Source organism: Diorhabda sublineata, chromosome 3, assembly GCF_026230105.1.
Source record: "Diorhabda sublineata isolate icDioSubl1.1 chromosome 3, icDioSubl1.1, whole genome shotgun sequence".
NCBI lineage: Eukaryota > Metazoa > Arthropoda > Insecta > Coleoptera > Chrysomelidae > Diorhabda > Diorhabda sublineata.
The window spans coordinates 9,845,370-9,867,042 of record NC_079476.1 but is presented as its reverse complement, the minus strand read 5'-3'; the positions used below and the strand labels follow the sequence as shown (position 1 = coordinate 9,867,042).

Sequence of the window (21,673 nt, the reverse complement as noted above, 5' to 3'; positions counted from 1 at the left end):
TTACTTATTTGGTCTTTATTGTAATATCCTTGATAATTGTTTCGTTCATATATAGGAGTGCTTTGAAGTCGAGTATAATTATAATTACAGACTAGCTCGAAAAAAAAAGATCTTGACATTTTTATAATTAAAAATGTGTATTTATAGAAGCGGTTAAGGTAAAATATGAATGTCATCTTAACCATGATATTTTTTTTCAAGTTTGAACTTCAATAAATGTACAATCAAAGATTGAATGGCTAAATTTGTAAAAGGAAAAGTGTTAATTTATCTGTTAGAGATAAGTTGAGGTGCACTTAACAATTTTTTTCTGGTGAAATCGATGAAATATCTCCGACAAACAAGAAATGAAAATGCTTATTTGAAATTGAACTAATATTGTTTTATAGTGAGCACATTAAACTCATAAACGCATGTATCACCATCAGTTTTCATAACTGTGAGATCAAAACGTTCCTAGCATATAGGAGGGAACCAAAAATAACCGGAATTATTTCTAAAAAATATTGAATTTCAAATTTATCATAAAACAATGTGGTCCTCCTCAAAATATTCCCCATTACAAAAAATATAGACCAGGGTTTATAACTTTCGGATCCAAACTGATAGCAGGATAAAATCTATTGCAGAAGGAGAAGACTAATTAAAAATTGAAAAAAAAAATTACGGTCGATCTTAGGTTGGGAAGGGGGAGGAGGTGAGTTTTTAACTGTAAAAAACGATTTATCTCGATATCCGACAAAACTACTATGTCCTAGTAGTCCTATGGAAAGTAAAATAACAGGGTTTTGGGTAATAAAAAGTTTTACAACTTTTTTATCTAGATTTTCATCAAATAACGTCAAAATTTTTGTGAAAAATTTAGATTATTCAGTTTTTGTTTTTTCATTTTTATCTTTTACAAAAAACATCTTTTGTTCGCACTCACATTTCAATGTTCCAAATACACTCTAATTCATTTGATTTGAAATATCTATTTTTTAACCTTATTTTGAAGCAATATCAAAAAAGAACCCTAATTTTCAATCGTAAACTCTCCCATCAAAATATCGTTTTTTTTTTAAAGGTCGGAGAGATTTTCATTTGCTGAAATCTCTACTTTCTGATGGTGTAGAAAAATATTACCATTACCATGGTAAATTTTCTCAGAGAAGGCAAAAAAAAACAAAAATAAAACTCGCCTCCAAAATTTTTTTAAGCATTTGTACCATTTTTAGTTATTTATTGAAATTTTACACCATAATTACATGAAAAACGTGAGATTTCAGGTTATATTGATAAATATGAGTAATAAAATTGTAAACTAGTGTAAAATAGAGTTTTTTTGCATTTTCTCAGAAAATTTACCATGGTGTTGGTAAAATTTTTTACATCATTAGAAAGTAGAGATAGAGACTAAATCTCATCGATTTTAAAAAACGGAAGAATTTTTCATTTGAAATTTGGGTATTACTTTTTGGTATTAAGTTGAAATAAGGCGAAAAAATAAATATTTCAAATCAAATGAATCACAGTGTGTTTGTGACATAAAAAGTTGAGTTTTCACCAAATTTTGAAAAGAAAATATTTTTTGTAAAATATAAAAATAAAAAACCAAAAAATTGGTTATTCCAATTTTTCACATAAATTTTGAGGTTATGTGAAAACAGTGTGAGTACAAAACTTTTTATTACGTGCAGCTTTGATATTTGACTTTTCTCAATAGAAATAAACTGTTTCTTACCCTTAAAAACTCACTCTCTTCCACTTCATGAGCTCAGATCACCCGTGAATTATTTTTCCATTATATTCCTGTCCTTTTCCAATGGGTTTCATTTTACTGTTTTTTTTTTTCACTTTTTATTACTTTTAAAGGCTTCTACCCTGGTCTAATACATTTATCTCACCGTAACATTGTACTCATTTTTATAAATGACATACAGTTCGTTTATAGTTTTATTTTTGATTTTTCAAATATTGTGGAATCAGTATCCTTTCATGTTCAAACTGTTGAACGTAGAAGGAGAATCATTTCATATTCGTTGTGAAAGTATCATTTGATTGTAAAATATTTTATATTTATTTATTGTTCATTTATGATATAATCATCAATATTTATATTTTAGTAACCTTACTGCTACTAAACCTTACACGCATACCTACCTACTTGGTAACATTCTACTATGCTCATAGATAATATAGTCGACTCACATTAATTGGAAACTCAAGGAACTTTGAAAATATTTCGAATTAACAAGAGTTTGAAATATCACAAGTTTCGAACTTTTCGAGAGAGAAATAAGAAACTTTAAATTATTTAGTGCTTGAAATGGTTCGACATATTCGAAAGAAGAAACAACCTTTTTATATTATTTATTAATGGCTTTTTCATTACAAAATGAAAAGGTACATATTTAAACATAATCCATAATGCCAAATGATTATTTTGTATTATGTCTATCGGAAAAAGTCTGTGATAACAGAATATTTCACAAAACATTACTGAGACCCATCAATAACATTTTCTATGAAAAATTGCCTGAAATTCATTAAGGTTGAATTGTAGATGGAAGCTGTGTATATGTCGAATTCGATGTTTGTTTCTTCTATTGACACCCCTGTCAAAGACTATCATGTATCATTTCCATATTCATTGTTGCTTTTTCATTTGTATCCATAGCGGAAATTTCATGTTCGATTCGATAACCACTGACATCAACATCTTCATTCACCTGAACAGAGCCTGAAAATCTGATTTGAAACATTAGTGGTATTGCTGGTTCTTCATCATCCTAATATTGAGCTGATTTTCTTGATCTTCGAAAAAAACCAATATTTTTATGCAGTTAAGAATGGTTGGAGGTATTAAAGCTATCCGTGCCTTATCAGTAAGTAAAATAACCATCACGACTTTGAAAATCGCAGTTAGCTAAGTGTCCAAAGATATATTCCTCTAATTTCTTATATCTTTGACCTTTTGTTATATTAATGCATCTAAATGTTCTTCATTTTAGGTCTCTTCTGTTTTAAAATTAGTTTTTTTAATAATTTTCGAAAGATAAAATTTGACATTTCGACTTTTCTTTAAGTCTTTATCAAAATATTTTGGTAACTAATTTTTAAACAGAAGAGGGCTAAACTCAAGAACATTTAGATGCATTATCCAAAGATATTGAAATAACCGTAACAATTAGTTTGCGATCGTCTTAAAATTATAGATAATCCTTTGGTCCAAGGTTGCAGTGTGGCGGAAAGAAGTAGACTGGTGTGGACAGTGCAAATGTATTATTGTATATATTATTATTGTTTCTCCACGTTAACTGTTAAATGTCAATTGTTGAAAAGCCGCGTAGTCCTTTAAACTTTTTATTAGCGCGATAAACAGTAGAAAACGATTTCATTCATTTGAAATATCGCGGTTTCACTAATTTTCTTTTAACTAATAGCTTCAATTTATCCGATCCATATTTATATATTGGAAGCAAATAAAACTATTCACTTCTGAGTACTACGTTTCTCCCTATGACTTTTTTCATCTATGAGAGTAAGGGTTTTGACGCTGCCGCTTTTATCAGTATTACAAATATTTCGGGAATCAAGGTTTTCTATTGAAGATGCTGTGCAATCTAAGCAAATAGCACGATTAATACCCTCACTTATCTCACAAACTTTTTTTAACACAACTTCATTCCTTCTTCGTTTCAGTTAATAGACACTTTAACCGACGCGATGTTGTAGTCGAGGAATACCCAGAAGAGATGTTTTTAACAAATATTATAACATGTCAAAAATCGGTGAAATTGAGTCAAATCGCTTTTTTCCTTCATTGAACTTTCAATTTTGACAGTTAAGGAAAGACACTCTCTTAAGTTCAAATAGATAATATTCTGATATGCATGAGGTAGCTGATCTATTAATTTATATATCCCGATAGGTAAACCTCAACGTCAGAATAGGATTTATAGAATGTTATGTGTGGTTAGCAGTATTGACGGAGTACGAAGTGGAAATCTGGACCTTGAAAGCTCAAATGATAAAAAAACATGAGGTATTTGAGATGCGACTCTATAAACGCATCCTGAAGATACCCTGGACTGACAGAATTATGAAGATAATAAAAACATCTTACATAGGACAAATCTTACGCAACGACAAATACCTTCTGCTATAGAACATAATGCAGGACAGAGTAGAGGGAAAAGCATCGACAGAAGAAATCCTGGCTCCGTAACATAAGAAAATGGGCAAATCTCAGCGTCGGAGAATTGTTTCATGTTGCGAGGGACAGAAATGCATTTAAAAACGTGTTCGCCAATCTTCAATGAGAAGACGACATGAGAAGAAGAAGATACTTAATGTTGATTTTTTCTACGAGAAACACGCTGTTCATCTCAATACAACTGAAATCATTTATTAAAATCAATAATATTTAGAAGATTTAGAAGACTCGCTTCAATAGCAAACCAAATTGAGAATTGGAAGAAAAAAAAAGAATAAATCAATAAAACAAATAATCGCAGAACTATACATACGAGGTATGACTATTAAATAAGGAGACTGGTTACGAAAAAGGGTTTTATTATAAAAATTATTCTGCATTCGAATGCTTATCTTCAATATACTCCGCTTCCTTTGCCACACAATTTTCTATACGTTTTTTCCATTGATCGAAGCAGTGCTGGAAGTCTTCTTTGGTGAGTGCCTTCAGGAAATCTGCCGTTTTTTGCTTTACCGCTCCCATCGACTCAAATCGGGTTCCTTTCAAAGCAGATCTTTTTGTAACCTTTCAAGGAAATATGAGTAGACCCGTTGACGCAAGAGCTTTTGGTTAGGAGTCTCCATAGGCCTCTTGCAACAATTTATAGCACTCAGTCAGATTTTTTTGCAATTTAACGAGAAATATGATTGATACGTTGCTTCTATTTCTCGTCACACATGGTTTTCGGCACGAGTAAAAACACGTTCGTTTCAAACCGCTACTGCACAAATACAATAATAGTACATAGACAAGATATCTAGATACCAAACGCACTATTTGTTTTTTACCCCACCTCTCTAGGGCGTCCTCTAGGCACGCAGTTTTGTTTTTTAATAGCCAGACCTCGTATATTATAGAAAGTGACTGAACTAATAAGGAATATATAGGAGGGTTGCTAAATAAATTTTGAAATATGGCAGCACTGATGTTAATATGTCAAATCTGACATCTGACAACCAAGTTTGAAATTTTTAATGGTGTACGTACTCAGAACGTGTTGTCATACGAGTGCTATTTGAGTTGTTTACATATATTTGAAACAATTGTCTTAGTCAAAAAATGGAATTAAATCGCGAAAATTTTCGTTCGTTAATCTTCCGAATTTTCTAGTGGTCGTACTTCCCTACAGGATGAATTTCGTCCAAAATCAGCTGTTGTGCCAGAAAATATCAATGCTGTGCGTAAACTTATATTGCAAGATGTGACATGCCGTGAGATTAAGCATTGAGGATACTTGTGCATCGATGCATCCGATATTAATGAACATTTCGTTGTCAAAACGACTTTTTTCTTCGACCGTGCGTTTTAACCCACTTTTCCGCACGCATTTTAGTTTTGAAAGTGTCCATAAAATAAAATTTAAACCTTTTACCTTTAAACCTTTAAAGCTTTTTGTAGCATTTTTAATTTTTTGAAAATATAAAATAATACAGATATTTTTTATATAACCATGTAATTGTTACTAAAACGTCAAAGTTGTTCAAAACGTCTTGGAAGTGACCGATTAAGTGCAATCTTCTTCTAAATTTAAACCACATTAAACCGAATCCGATACAATAATATTAATGGATTCATCCGACGAAGAACTTCCCGAAGCCACTTTGAAGGCTGCAAATGAAACTAATTCCGAGCTGTTACCTGCCAAATGACTTAAAACCGTTACCGTCATCGTCATATTTATGCGACCTGCAACCGATGCCATTCTCATCGACGTCATCTACCAAATAATTCCACTGGACCGGCAATTCTTACTAGTCTACAGAATACAACAAATTGTGTTTTCAATATTAATATTTATAATAATTAGTAGTTTTTAGTTAAGGTTTTGTATATTATTATGTTTGTTGGAATAAAATAATTTTAGAAAAATGGGTTGGTATACTTTTTTGTATATACGGTCGTAGAAAAAATAATGTTCCTAACTCATGCGTAAAGTGTCTTTCCCGCACTTGATCGCTTGCCCGAACTCCGCTCCGCGACGTTCGGGACAACTGCAGTCGCGTGCGGGGAAGTATCACTTTCCATACTTGTCAGGAAAATAGCTATTTCGCGTTGGATGCCGCATAATTTGACAATCGCTCAATAAAAAGCTCGTGTCGATTGGTGCAAATTGAATTCTAAAAAAATTGAATCGAGGTGATTGAAAAGACGTCTATAAGATAGTGACAGGCGACGAATCATGTACATAAACCCGAAACTAAGTAACAATCGACTGTATGGGTCTTTCAAGAAGAGCCAAATCTAACAAAAAGTTGTTAACGCACGAAGCACTTCGAAGCAAATGGTCGCTGTTTTTCAGGAATTACTGGACATATCGCACCGTTCCATTAGAGCAACGTAAAACGATCAATTCAGAATGGTACACCAGAATTTGTTTGTACGAAGTGTTCGGAAAAATTAAATGAACAAATTGCAAAAGACGAATCATCCTCCATCACAACAATGCGAGCTCTCACACATCCGTCCAAACAAAAATGTTTTTGAACAGTTACCATATCGATTTGAAAGGTCATCTGCCGTACAGTCATTATTTGGCACCCAATGATATCGTCTTATTCCCGCAGATCAAAAATAAATTGAGAGGTAAACGTTTTTCTACACCCGATTATTGCGTTCAAATCATATATTTTAGAGGTACCCCAATTGGAATAGAAAAAATGGTTCCAGCGCATGGAAAAGTGTATTAATTTTAATGGAGAATATTTTGGGAAGCAATAAAGCCATATCCAATTATAAATATTAAATAAAACAAATTTTGTTTTTAATTGTCTATCTCAAATCTTAAGTAGCAACCTCGTATAAAAGGTATCGACCATATCAATTTTTCCTTTATCCTTATATTTCATAAATACCACATAACCAAGAAGGGAACAAAGAATTTTATACCCCTATTTAATTTGTTGTTATATCTTTACTCTTATCGATAAAAAATTGTTAACCACCAAATTTCAATAGTAATCGATAGAGAAATTGAAATTTTGAACTGTTGGTTTGAATCCATATAGTTACTGTGTAATGAATGTAAACCTATCCTTATGTTTACATTCATTAAATCACGTCATCACTACTCACATTTTTATCTCATTTTTTATTTGTAAGTATTTAATAAAATAGGTTAATTCGGATAGTTTGGCCTCCATTTTAATATATAAATTAAATTCAGAGGCAAACATTTCTAATTAGATGACATCGAATGAATTGATTTGAATAAATTAATTTTAGGATAATTATCTTTTTATTACAGGAATATATTGTTAATTATATAAGATTATAATAATAATAAAGGCTCATTTATAAATATCATATTTCCTGTGATAAAAGTTGATTAAAACGACCGGCATGTTATCATCAAGCGAAAGTTATCAATATCATAAAAAGTTTCAAACTTACTGTAGAATAGTGCCTTTATCCGTCTAAATATTTTCAATGTCTTTGTAAATTGCACAAAAAACAATCTAAACTATCAAACGGGGCGTCACGAATCGCGTTTTTTGAAATTTCACCGACTGCACTTCTGCCTCGGTGTAAAAACAACTGACCAAACAATAAACATTATACAGTTCCATGGTCCATGTGAAACGCGTGTATTCGATCGACGTTGCCGCTTTGATCAATGAAGGATTTAACCGCTAACAATTATATAATGCAATAAAGTATATAAAGTAGCAATCGTGTGATAATTGAAAGTATTTAAAGATTTTGGTTATATTTCATGTTATGATTTATCATGAGTTTTACTGGAAATTTTAGGATTGCATTTCTAAAAAGATTATGTCATTTTGCATTATAAGGATATAAGGATGTCAATTGTTCTATACAATGAATGCTTCTAAATACAAGCGAAAAAATCCAGGAGGTGACTGTTCTTACGAAATTATGACGATTTTCCACTGCAGGAAACTTCCAAATAAAAGTGGTAAATAAGGTTTCAGTATTTTCTTATGAAATTTGGGTAAACATAGTACACTGATCCCTCTATTTCCAATGTAATTGTTTTATATAATTTACAAATTAACGTTGAAATTAATGGAATTAATGGAAAAACAAAAATGTACACAGGGTAAGTTACTTGTATTTGTACGTTCTTTACTAACTTAGTTTTTCCATTCTTGAGTTCTTACATTTTTGCGGAAATTAATTTAAGCGTATCATTATTTGATTGGACCAGTTATTTCACTAGGCTCCTTCTGCAGTTTCTTTCGGAAAAGTTTAACACTAATACCATACCTTGTTTGCTAAATGAAAATTGTGAAGTGAATTGAAAATTGTTAAATTTGACATCTACATTTATAGCCAACTTTTTCAAAACTTTTTTAAAACATGTATTTGGTTATTCAAGTTTTCCTTAAAAACTATAAATATTTATGAAAAATTACAAGAATGAAAAATTCTTTAGAATGAAACTATGCATGGTATGAAGTTTTATTGAATCAACTGAAAGATAAACACTATGTGAAATTTTATAGTAAGTTCACCTCTAATTAATCCCTATTATGGCTCAAACGACCTGCAGAGGTCGAAATTTCTTGTCATTATGACAATTTTTTCTTTATTGTCAATTGGAATTGAACAAGAGGGTTCGAAACCACCGGGTCTATTAAAATTATGAATTTTCATTCGAGAGATAGAGTTAACTTGTGAAATGAAAAGTTATTGAGGAATAGCAAATTTTCCATATAAAGAAATAAGATTGAGAATTTCCAAGAAATTCATTTTATGGAAAGATTTGTTTGCGTATTAGTTAAATTCTTCATTCGACGAAAAAATCGACTTTCGTGATGGAGCTCTGCTGCTCACGGCTTCATTGTTATTCTTAATTAATTAAATTTTTAGTATAAACCTCAACGCTACTCCTGTACTTTAATTAAAGAAATTTATTTGAGTACAAAAACTTATTCTGTTATTCTAATATCTAATAACTCACTTAAAATGTTATACCCATTGGCCAGAGATTGATTATTTGTTATGTTCATGCAGTAATAAACTCGACGGCAACTTTCTGAAATCTGATTCTGGACACGCTTATGAAATTCATGTATTTTCCAAGGAAACATGTTGCATGATAATTATATGTTATAGTTGACTGATATGTTATAGTTGATATTTTCGTCTCTCGAGCAATTACTATGGGTCCGAATTGGTTCAAAATTAGCATACATGACTTTTTTGGCGCGGATTGATGTTATTAGAATTTGGTTGGAAAGAAATGAATATTTCAAGGAGTCGCAGTGCAAAAAAAGTGGTTTTCGACCTTTGCTCACCTCTGCAGGTCAAACGAAAAGCGACTGAAAAATGAAATTTCACATGTAGGCTCAATTAGTTGCGAGATGATTTCCTGTATAATTCGAAACTTTCCACCCCTCTCCATTTTATGGTCATTTTTGTTATATTTTCATATTTTTTGCCAGAAAAATTTAACTAGAGGGTTCGAACTTCGCATGCAAGTAGGGGTGATGTTGAAGAATTGTCTTTCTCAAGTTCAAAGTTTTCTTCTTCAGTTCTTCTAGCACAAAACGCCCGAAATCATTTTGATCGTTGTAATTGTTGAACTGGTTCGCCTCCTATTTAATGAATAATACGGGTATGATCGTTGCTAGGGTGATTTTTTTTTACTTTCCATTTTCGAAATTTCTTATCATTATGACAATTTTTTCTTTCTTTTTTCAATTGGAATTTAACAAGAGGGTTCGAGTCCACTGGGTCTATTGAAATTATGAATTTGCATTCGAGAGAGAGAGTTAATTTGTGAAATGAAAAGTTATTGAGGAATAGCAAATTTTCCATATAAAGAAATAAGATTGAGAATTGATATCATTTCCAAGAAATTCATTTTATAAAAATTTGTTTGTGTATTAGTGATGGAGCTCTGCAGCTCACGGCTTTTTTTTTTAAATATATGGAGCTAAAACACGTCCCTAATTAGAATTTCAGCATAAAATTAGTCGTTCTAGTACAATACACTTATCCTCATAGAAAAGGATCCATCAAAGTCAGATCTGGGTAGTCAACTGCTTGATTCTCCTATCCTACCGATCATTTGGAAATTTCCTATTCCTAAAGAATATGCTACAAGTGATACCAAAACGCTGTTTTCCAGAATCTTAATAATGTTCGATGACCATTGAAAACAGGGACCTACCACATAATTCTATAAAGTCTCCCTCCAATCTGATATTCATGCTCCAACGATCTTGGCGTTCCACAGTATAGAACAAAAATGCTCTTTTCAAGGGTTATAATCCCGGAAATTATGCGGGAAAAGTGCCTATTTTCAGGGTCATATTAGTGACTAGTTATTTACTAGACCATTATTGTGAAATAGAGTATTCTGTTGATAACATAAAGTTATATATATATATATATATATATATATATATATATATATATATATATATATATATATATATATATATATATATAATATGTATATAAATACCAAATTATATGGATATATCGGCATTAAACTTCAACTATTGGCTCTTTTTAATCTTGATTTTAATTTCGAGGATTTAAGGTTTCATTAGATTCTACTGCACTTAAAAAAATTAGACTTGAATCTGGAGGCACGGCAAAGCACCCACCGTACCATCCTTTTCTCGAAACAGTTCAGACCATTTTCGACCACCTATAACTTCGTTGTGGATAAGATAAGGAAGCCTGTCTCTAAACAATCATTATATGCACACGATATATTTGAAATTTAATTTAATAAGAACTAGTAGCTTAAGAATGATAGCTAGTCAAAGTTTGTTAATTATGTTATTTACTCACCTACTGAATGATCGATCATCGAAACTTTAAGGGACTTCTAGCAGTTACAGAAGCTTCGTATTAAGTCTACCGAAAAAACGAAATATCTTACAATTTATGTCAAGTTTTCTAGATACATCAACTGCATAAATAACTTTATAATCCCATTCAAGTGTTTACCGAAAAAACGAAATATCTTACAATTTATGTCAAGTTTTCTAGATACATCAACTGCATAAATAACTTTATAATCCCATTCAAGTGTTAAGTGAGTGGCAACTGATCTTTTACAGCCTTAGTGAAGAAGAATGTCATTAAATGGTACATGGAAGCCTCCGAAGTCTACACACTCAGTACCAAACGTGCTGAAACCTTAACTAATGAGCCTAATATTTTTCAACCAAAAATATCCACAATTGAAAAATATAAGACAGGAGATTATCAACTTTCCGATATACAAGCAGTCATTAGAGTTTTAAGTTCTAATGTCATAAGATCCGAAGATAAGCCAAATAAGATATATTGGAAGAATAAAGTTACCCTCCAATGGATTCCGGAACACACTAGAATGGAGATAATTTACGAGATCTAATTATTGATTAATAACTAATAAACTAATGTTGCAGCTAGTATAAATGTCGTTTCCCAGTTTTTACGAAGATCAAAAAATTATCTTCTATTTATTTATGCATTTTGAAATTTATTTGTTTTATCAGTTTAGAAAGCATATCCAATGCACAATCATGGTTAATAAATATAATTAAAGAAAACATTTCGCTAATTTAAAATGATGATGTGGGTTATAAAAAGTCATTATTTCTTTTCCAATAATAAAAACATGAAGAACATGTTTTAAATTTTTTATTAGCTAATTCTCTCAGAGCTGCTTGATTTGTATACATTAGATTGTAAACAGTAGTTATTACATTTAATTCCATATCTTTTGCTCTGGTAAATCTACCTCTACAATATTTGATATTAAATCTCCAATTTTAACCTGATCTTTGGTAAAATGATAAGCCACGGACTACTTCCAAGCATTTATTACAAATACCACGATGGCAAGTTTTCATTGGTAATGATCGGAGGTTCTAATTTCAGCACTGTTGCCTTTGATTATTGTCAGATGAAAATTTAAACGAAATGTTAAATTAGTCCAAAAAATATTTACAATAGAATTCTTTACAAACGGTTATAATGAACTTTACCCGTTGATACCATTTTCAACCTTCAGTTAGTTCAATTTACTGCATAAAAACCAGAATTCTTAATAAATTGAATCTTAAATGAATTTTGCTTATCTTTCTCACGTGCAATTTTTATTTGCACCTTAATGAACACAAATCATATGACACCAATGTATGAGTGATTTTGTATATTTTCATTTTCAATAACCTAAATTAAAATACTTTTTGTAATCTTAATAGACTTTAAAGGTGATTTCAAATATGTTCTTATGGTTTTTATTTTGGTCTTTTACATATTCACCCATTAACTGGCACTAATCTGTGGAGTCTCGATTGTGAACCATCAGACACTAGAATACACATAAAATAACACTTCGTTGTTTATAGGAAATAATGGACGCATACAAGCACTCTTACAAGATATTAAATCAAATGTGTATAATCTGAACATATTATTAACAACTCGGCAACTTGTAGTCGACTATCTCCTAGTACCACTTAGAATTTCTTCAGTATTCTCAAAAACGTCACTCCTTTTGCTGTACCACTGAGCGGTATGACACTAATCTATGCAGCTGGTACGGCCGTTAAAAATGTACCATTTAATATTTGACTATTGTCAACGAACAGCCAGAGAATGACTCAAGTTCATCTCGATTGAGTTTATTCCTAGTAAATTAAAGTATTGTATTATATAATGATGAGAGAAATTGATACTGACAGTGGGCGTTGCGCACGTAGGTCTAATAGATTTGTCTTACCCCACGTAGAACTATCGAAGGTCGATGTCTTTGAGAAGGCCCATCAGGTACCTTGACTCGGATGTTCGCACTTCACTGAGCAAATTTTGAGGGTTCATGTGTTTGAACCTCACACTTCCGCAGTGATGTGTGATTATCGATGATGTTGCCTGCACTTTCTTCTTCGATGAAGCACCAGCGACTCTCCAGATTATCCATGATGCCTATACAGTCACAACAGAAGTCGCCATTCATATTTTGCTTCTGTTTAAACGGAGGAGTAGATTGATAAAATATACAGAAGGCCTATGTGTTTATGTCTTAGTTTGTATCATGCCATTTGTTACTATTCATCTTTAAATAGACGGCCTTGCGAGAAAACTCTTTAGTAATCCCATAGCTACAATTATACCAAGTTTCTGGGCCCACTGGTGGTTTTGCTCACCTACTTCTGGGAAACGAATCAGCTTCGTCGTTGTCTAAGTGATCCAAAAATTGTACGAAATGGGGGTGATAATTTACTTCATTTCAATGTAAACGGCCACTTTGGTTGTTGGAGAATTATCTGTATTTGAAATTACATAATCTATAAGGTCGTGTCAAGGTTTTACTCATCATTATTTTCTGAAAATTCGACTTCTTTTTATCAAGGGAAGGATGAGGATAGAATGGTTATCAATTCATTGGTAAGAAATGATCTGATTCCATGGTATCAATCTGCCTACACCATGCATCTAATTACCCCTTTTTTGATTGATTCCAAGGCCTCAATCGGCCAACTTTCACCGAGGAAATGAAAAGCTGAAACAAAAAAATATGAAACGATTGAAATAAAAAATAATATGCTTACCATCGAGAACATTATCGACACTAACACTATCACTGATGGTCTTGAGGTAACTGGGTCTTGAACTAACCCAGCAGATTACTTATTCCCAATGAACGAATAGCTACGTATCCCCATCTTTCTTCTGATAATGGCTCCAAAATGGAAGCCGAAAATTTCAGAATTTTCAAAATTTAAAGGCGGGTCAACCTATGAACCTCGTTGTTTTGTTCATACATACATCAGTACTAACAATATAGAAATATATTTTTTCCGAGCTATCGACCAATTAAGATAACCTAGCCTAAGCTCAAGTAAACCTATTTCAATCTAATATGAAGTAAATTCAACTTAGCCTAACATAATCTAATCAAAAATTCCGTATCTCGGTTTGCTTAACAACAAGACATTAAGACAGTTCTCAATAGGCCCCCTAAAATAAAACCTTTCGCTTAATGCATGAATCCAGTTCACCAGAAGACAACCAATTCTATTATTGGTGAAACCGGAAGTATCAATTCCCGTTATTGATAAATGGATTCTATGATCTCAAAAATGCTAAACTGACGAGTTGCTATCCAAAAGATCTTTTCGATAATTAAAATCTTAATGTGATGTTTCTAAGTAAAAAAGGGTTAGTATAGCCGTACCTTCAAATATCAGAGGTGGGTATTTAGGAGCGAATTCATCTGCAACTAGAATAAAAGGCTGTCAAGCATTTCTAGTTTATTCCTATGTAGTTTACGATTTATATGGTTACAATATAATTTCTAATCTATTTTTACGCATGACAGTCGATATTCAGTAAATATGTCAATCTTTCGTCTGACATTATTGCCAGTGCCGGATTTACGGTACTTGCGGCATTAACCCATATTAACCCGAGGGGCCCCTGCACTGGCCGTTCCTGAAAGTGGAATATTGAACTATACCTTATTTAAATCTCACTTTGAATAGAGTTAGTAGATGATGAACATTGATGGGTGCTGGTAATTATATTGTATACTTCCGTATACAAGATTCTGAAATTTAAGCATAAAGCACAATTCAATGAATACATGATGTTCATTTTAATTTTACTCTTTACAAAACACTACTTTTTTTGGGTACCTAGACCGCGGCCTAGTGGTAAATCCGGCACTGATTATTACATCCACGATTTTACTATACGCAATAACTAAAATGAGCAATCACTGCTTCCAATGTTACATGTCATTACCAATTAATAATTGGGACGACAGAAAAACAGAAAAATTAACAACATATAGTGAGAAGAACGTAGATTCAATAGTGCTTTGATATTACATATACTTCCAATAGAACGTGTACATTAGGATAATGCCGTGAAGACAAGTGTGTGGGTATTTCAATTACAACAAAGATTTTCTATACATTCCATCTGGAAGGAATAAGAAGTCACTTCTGTTTGTTGCAGTTTATTTACTTGAATTGAATAATTGAATTTCATAAGATGATCCCACAAACTGTATTTATTTTGTTACATCAACTGTATTAATTGAGAGAGAGAGAAATAATATTTGGAGTTGACCCGAAATTCCAAGGATAGTGAGTGGGTGAATATTCAAATCATTCCAACACACATTCCGTATAATAACGGTGTTAGGTGTGAATATAAATCGCTTATTCAGTGTTAGTATGGAAACATAAATATCTGATAAAACAAGGGTGATGATGAATAGCATACTAACTGCAACGAAGAATTTTTTAATTGGAATACTTGGATTATTATATCAATTTATGAAATCTTTGGACTTCTAGATTAATATAGTTGCTTTTGTTACTGATACCATGAGAAAAATCATGTAGAATTTACCGGTCTTTCGAAAATCTACATACCTGATCTTTCACTATGAACCATTGTTAGTGCATTCAGCTGAACTCAAACAACTCTTGGCCAAACATCTTGTTGAAATTATTTAGAAAATTGCTGAGCTATAAAAATACTACATCAAAAAGTCTCCCCATTTTATTGCTCTACTGAACGGTTTTGATATTCTTCTCACCTATTTCCAACTTCGATTTTGTCTCCTTACTTACATTCCTATCAATGAAACTTTGAGACACTCAACATCAAGTTTTCTCAGATTCTATATCGCTCGTCAAAAACGATTTGTCCAGCACATTTTCAAGGTAACATTTTTAGGGAATATTCCGAAAATAGAACCTCTTCCCCTCTTCGACCAAGCTGTTTTCTAATATATATTGTTGATATTTTCGCCATTCAACTTCTTGGGAGATAATTTAGATTCCTTCTCACTTCATATGAATTGGGTACAAACCTGTTTAACAGCGAAAATGGAGATAAACTTACCTCCACTAGTTCTTGACGTTATCATAAAAAAACCTTCTCCATCTCTTACAATCCCACTCACATCAACCTTTTTCTCAATTGTTAGTCCGATCGCCACTGGGACCAACTGAATTATATCACAAATACATTGATATCACGATATTCATATCGCTGTCTGACGAATCCAATCATCGCACAATCTTCAAATCCCAGTAATAACTACCCTACCTAATCAGATCTGTTAAAAATAAAATTCCCTAATCAAACAATCGATATATTTCTATCAGAGCAAGAGAACTTATTGTCTCTTGAACATTCCCATACTTCCTACATATTAGACCAACTTCGTATCCATATCAGTCAGTTTTAATGGGAATATATCCATCAACCCACTTCGCTCCTTGATGTCCAGAATAATTAGAGAAGCACAAGAAACGGTAGCCAGATATTAACATCAACTAGGGAACATATTCATCCATCCCTTTCTGATGCCACATCACCCTATTCTAGTTTGACCAGTTCTAATAGTAATCATTATTTCTCTCCTAAAACTTCCCGAACAGATGAATTCCACACATTTGTTATCCATCCCATCAATGACACATTTCCCCATTACCCCGAAAACACTAAGCCTCTCAATAGATCCTCTATATTTACAATTTTCTTTTATTTTAATCTTAATTTTTATTTTCACAGGTTCCATTTTCTCGTCGGAATTCCAAACAATCATTAGATGGAGGCCTTGGAATCAGCTGAAATAGTGATAGGTTGGGTGGACTATGCAGATTAAGACTACAGAATCGAATCATTCCTTCAAATTAGCTAGAGTACCAGTTAAAATAACAATGACATTTGAATTTCCAACGCTGCTTAACCAGTAAACGTTATAATGTAGAAATCATATTAACAAATAGTCAGGGTGAGATTACTTAGGGTTATGGAGAAAAGAATGTTGATGGATTTGTAAAATATGTGCACATATACGATGTATATTCGGTAAATAATCGGAATCAAAACAATGTCATTATTGGGTTCAATTTTCAGATGATCAAATTTTGGCAATCGTATTAAGAATTAATCAAAAACCGTTTAAATTATATCGAATTTCGAAAATTGAACAGTATACCTATTGTACAAAATTGTTGAAATATATAATATGTCCGGTTTGTATCTCCCACACTTAGATATAGGAAAGGATATCACTAAGTCAGGGTAGTCGTAAAGAGTATGTAAGAAGTCTTAGTCCGATCGTTAGAAATATACATCAATAAACAAATTATAAACTAAATACAGTCGTTATCATTTTAACAAATCGGTCCTTCGAATACAAGCAACATCTAAATAGGGGAACGTCCATGAACCACGTAGCTGTGCTAATAGGGGGAAGATAAGTTGAAATACTACGCTGAGCCACGTGACGGTGAACCAGTAGGTAAGAGCAAAGCTACGTAGCTTTTTTTTCAGATTGAATTTTGTTTTTGGAAAATGATTTTAATTGGCACACAAATGCTAATTTTTCCGGAAAAATAATGAATGGAGGAAGGAGCACCACGAATAAGAGTTCTCTGCAACATCTACTCGCTGGTCACATCCAATACGAAGTACACCCTAAGAGCCCCCCACTCAATCGACATTGCCATCATCACTAGGAGCACGAAGGCACGAAAACTTCAGTAAGTCTTGAACCAAATCGACGACTGATGGAGGAACATCAGCATTAACACAAAGAGATGAGTCCTCTTCATGTTGGTCGTGATATTATTTAAAAAAAGAGAGAATATCAAAATAAGGACAACTTAGAACTTTGTTCCAATAAACATAAAAGATTTTTCCTTACCATATGTACTAGGACTTTCCCAACAATTATCGAATTATTTCAATAAATATGATGTTAGTATGACTCATAAAGGACATAATACATTATCTGAATATTTCACTAAATTAAAATCTAAAACACCAAAAAGCAAAAAAAGTAATATATCAAATGCCTTGTACTAATTGTGACGCTGTGTACATAGGGCAAACATCTCAGTATTTAGATGATAGAGTAAGAAGTCATCAATACGATAAAAAAATAGAGCTCATGAAATATTAAAATAACATAAATTCAATTATAAAGATTCAAAAATTCTTGAAACGGAATATAATACACAAAAAAGAGAATTTTTAGAAATCTTTCACACCTTTAATAACGAAAAAGTTATAAATGTTAAAAGGGACCTAAATAATTTAAGTAAAATTTATAGCTCCATTTTGTAAATTTTAATAAATTTAATTGATTACCGCTATATATTTGAGATGTGGGAACCAAAGAAAAAATTATTTTTTTCTTATTGGAACAAAGTTCTAAGTTGATTTTATCCTTATTTTGATATTCATGATAAAGGTGATCTGTAAATCACTATAAATAAGCAAATTGTCAGTGTCATATCATATTTTGATAAAGACTTCAAGAAAAGTCGAAACGTCAAAATTTATCTTTCTTTTAAAAACTATCAAAAAAAACTAATTTTAAAACAGAAGAGACCTAAAATCAAATATATATAAATATATATATATATATATATATATATATATGTACAGCGGAAACGGATCCCTTTTAAATTGGATACAAGGTCAGTGGGAATAATTGGAATCATAATGAATAGCATCTAACCAGAAAAATGACAACTAACTCAAAAATTCAAATCGTTTTATACTGCAAATATAACGACAAAAAAATAACAATAATTATAGAAAAATTCCAAGCACTTAAAGCTATAGTCATTTGGATTAGATATTGACGTGACCGTCGGAAATACAGTGCAACGGTATTACAGTACTTTGGGTTTGAACTTCATTACTGCATTGCTAGATGGCATTGAAAAAGTTAGATTTTGATATTTTTTACCAACTAATTTTTTCACCTCACGTGAAAGATATTATTTTCTCATAAAAAGTAGATATCCTATGTTAGATCTAATACCTCCAAGAATATGTGTACAAAGTTTCATGATGCTCGTTTAAGTAGTTTTTACGTGAAAGCAAACAACCTTCGTGGAAAAACAAACCTTTTCCAAATAGCAACAAAAGTAAGCAGCAGGTTCCACGTGGACTGATGAACGTTTTTAAATCACCGCAACAAAGTACTTCAATTTATGAAGAAGGTAAGCTGAGGCGACGCGTAAGAATCTGTGGTCCGATGATGCCTAGCAAAAAAAGTTCACATGGGCCAAAGTCAAACAAGTGGCGCTGTAAGCCTAGATCAGTATCAAAAGTCACAACTATTATATCTAGGAATCCAGTTGAGGGCTGCAACAATCCCAAATTTCCATAGCTCAATCCCAATCTTATCTCTGTTATATGTAAATCTGAGTTGTTTTTAATTTACAACTGATTTTTTTTCGTTGTGCTCCTTTGAATACGCAGTTAATGCGAATTTATTATTTTGCCAATAAAGTTATTTGTCGCTGAAAAATTTTTTATTGTTGTCAGCATGAATATTAATGTGGATAATCGTGTCCGGTAGTAGTTTTAGTTTGTTTCATTTTTATTAATTTAATTCATGAGGTGTTTCCAGCTTTCCCACATTTTTTATTCACTTTTAATTTTGTTAGTTAATCGGGTGGCGTCAATTTAATATTGATTGTCCACCCCAACTAAATACCAGTTACTTATATACTTTAACTGAGGTCGAATACCACTTCCTGATAAAAAGTCTTCTGCGGGAGAAGTAGAGTTACATCTCTTATATCATTTCCTTCATACATACTCGTCTTTATTCTCTCATTTTTTTTATTTATTTTCTACCAACCAACTAAAACTTTTCTTCATTTAGATCCTTCAAAATTAAGGGAAAAAATTTTTAAACATTATTTCGAACAAAACTTTAGTTATCTTAAAAAACTTCTCAAAATATTTAATAACAATAGTTTCCAATACTTCCCATACATCTTGGCAACGGTGACCAGCATTCAATAACTAGTCGGGATTGCGCGGTAACTTTTCAAGGCGTTGCTATGGTTACCGCGGACTGCTTGTTGTTGTCTGTCAAAACGAGAGGAGACCTTGCTTCATTACCGATTTAACGTTGCTTTAATCTTGAGTCTTCATTAGAATGTGAAAAAATCCTTGGTATTCATTAATGAAATTCCAGTTTGTATCTGCATCACATTGACATTAATGGTAATTATATGGATAATACTTGTAGGAAGCTGGTTTGATCTCAATAACTTTCATCGTATTTACCTACTACTAAAATTGGATACAAAAACTAGGTGGGTAACTATGTTACCTAAATTTAGATTCAATTAAATTCTTTATTAATATGTTGTGATATATATGACCTTGTAATACTACAAATTATTCAAACTATTGCTGACTTTAATCCATTAAATATTTTCGTTACATTGATTACATACGGGACGGAACATGAAATATGTTTTCCAACGTTAGATATCTTGATAAAAAATGTTAATTTTTTTATCGACATTTCACTCAATACATCATAGTTTTCGACACAAGTTTTTGATAAGATTCTCTTCGGTTTCGTTTCAACCCATATTTCGCATTTTCATTTGTCTTATAGAAAAAACTGATTTTATAAAAGAAGAGATCCAAAATAAAGACGATTTAGAAACATAAGTATATAAAATATTTAAAATATTTATATACTTATGTTTATTATATTATATTATATATATATATATATATATATATATATATATATATATATATATATTTATATATATATATATATATAATATATATATATATATATATATATATATATATATATATATATATATATATATATATATATATATATATATATATATATATATATATATATATATATATATATATATATATAGGCTCTCACTCCTAACCCAGGGGGTGATCCTTTCCCGTTTCATACCATTCAACTCCCTACAACTTCCCAAAATTATTCCTTCCCTTGACCGGTGGCACACCACATGTTCAGGGAATCCCTTACTCTTCTCCTGATACCCTTCATTTCAAGTTCTTCATACAAACAAAATAAAATAAAAAAAAATCCGCATTTACATGTAGAATAATAATAAAGTATTAAAAGATACGGTGCAGGGGGATTCGCACACCCCAGTACACGCCCAGAGTGTTTGACAAGTGGGCCATGATGTTGCGATAGAAAGCTACCGCGACTTTTACCTCGGTGGGTCCCAGGCTGGAAAAAGTAGTGAAGCATCTGAGAGAGACGAAACAGTGAAGGCGAAGGACTTAATTATGACTCACTGACCTAAATAAACTCGAAGATGATGATTGGGAACCAAATGCAATTATAAATACGAGAATTATAAATATAATTCCTTGAATTCGGTGATGAACAAAAGTGATCTTGTTGCATTTATAGGAGCTCATAGGAGCAGAAAAGTCTGCACTAGTTAAGAGACTAGGAGAAAGATTGGTACAAATTGAAGACCTTATAGAAAGAAATATGCCTAAGCCAGAAAAGCTAGTCTATGTACAATATAGCAGCAAAGTCCTTTATAGCGAGAGGCGCGAACTATCATGTGTGTTTCAAAGGAAATTGAACCAAGTGCGTTGCAGACAAATAGCAGAGTACGCATTCAAGAGCTAATATTTCCAAATCCGCAAAAAGAC

At 31.9% G+C, this 21,673-nt stretch overlaps 1 protein-coding gene across 1 annotated transcript in view; it reads right to left on the bottom strand.

Moving 5' to 3' along the window:
- LOC130441295 (calcium/calmodulin-dependent protein kinase kinase 1) overlaps positions 1–7,788 on the bottom strand; it is a 539,168-nt gene extending 531,380 nt beyond the window's left edge. The window contains exon 1 of the mRNA XM_056774909.1: positions 7,628–7,788. The gene's annotated coding sequence lies outside the window, so the exon portion shown is untranslated. The remainder of the gene's footprint in view (positions 1–7,627) is intronic.
- Between the last annotated feature and the right edge of the window lie 13,885 nt (positions 7,789–21,673).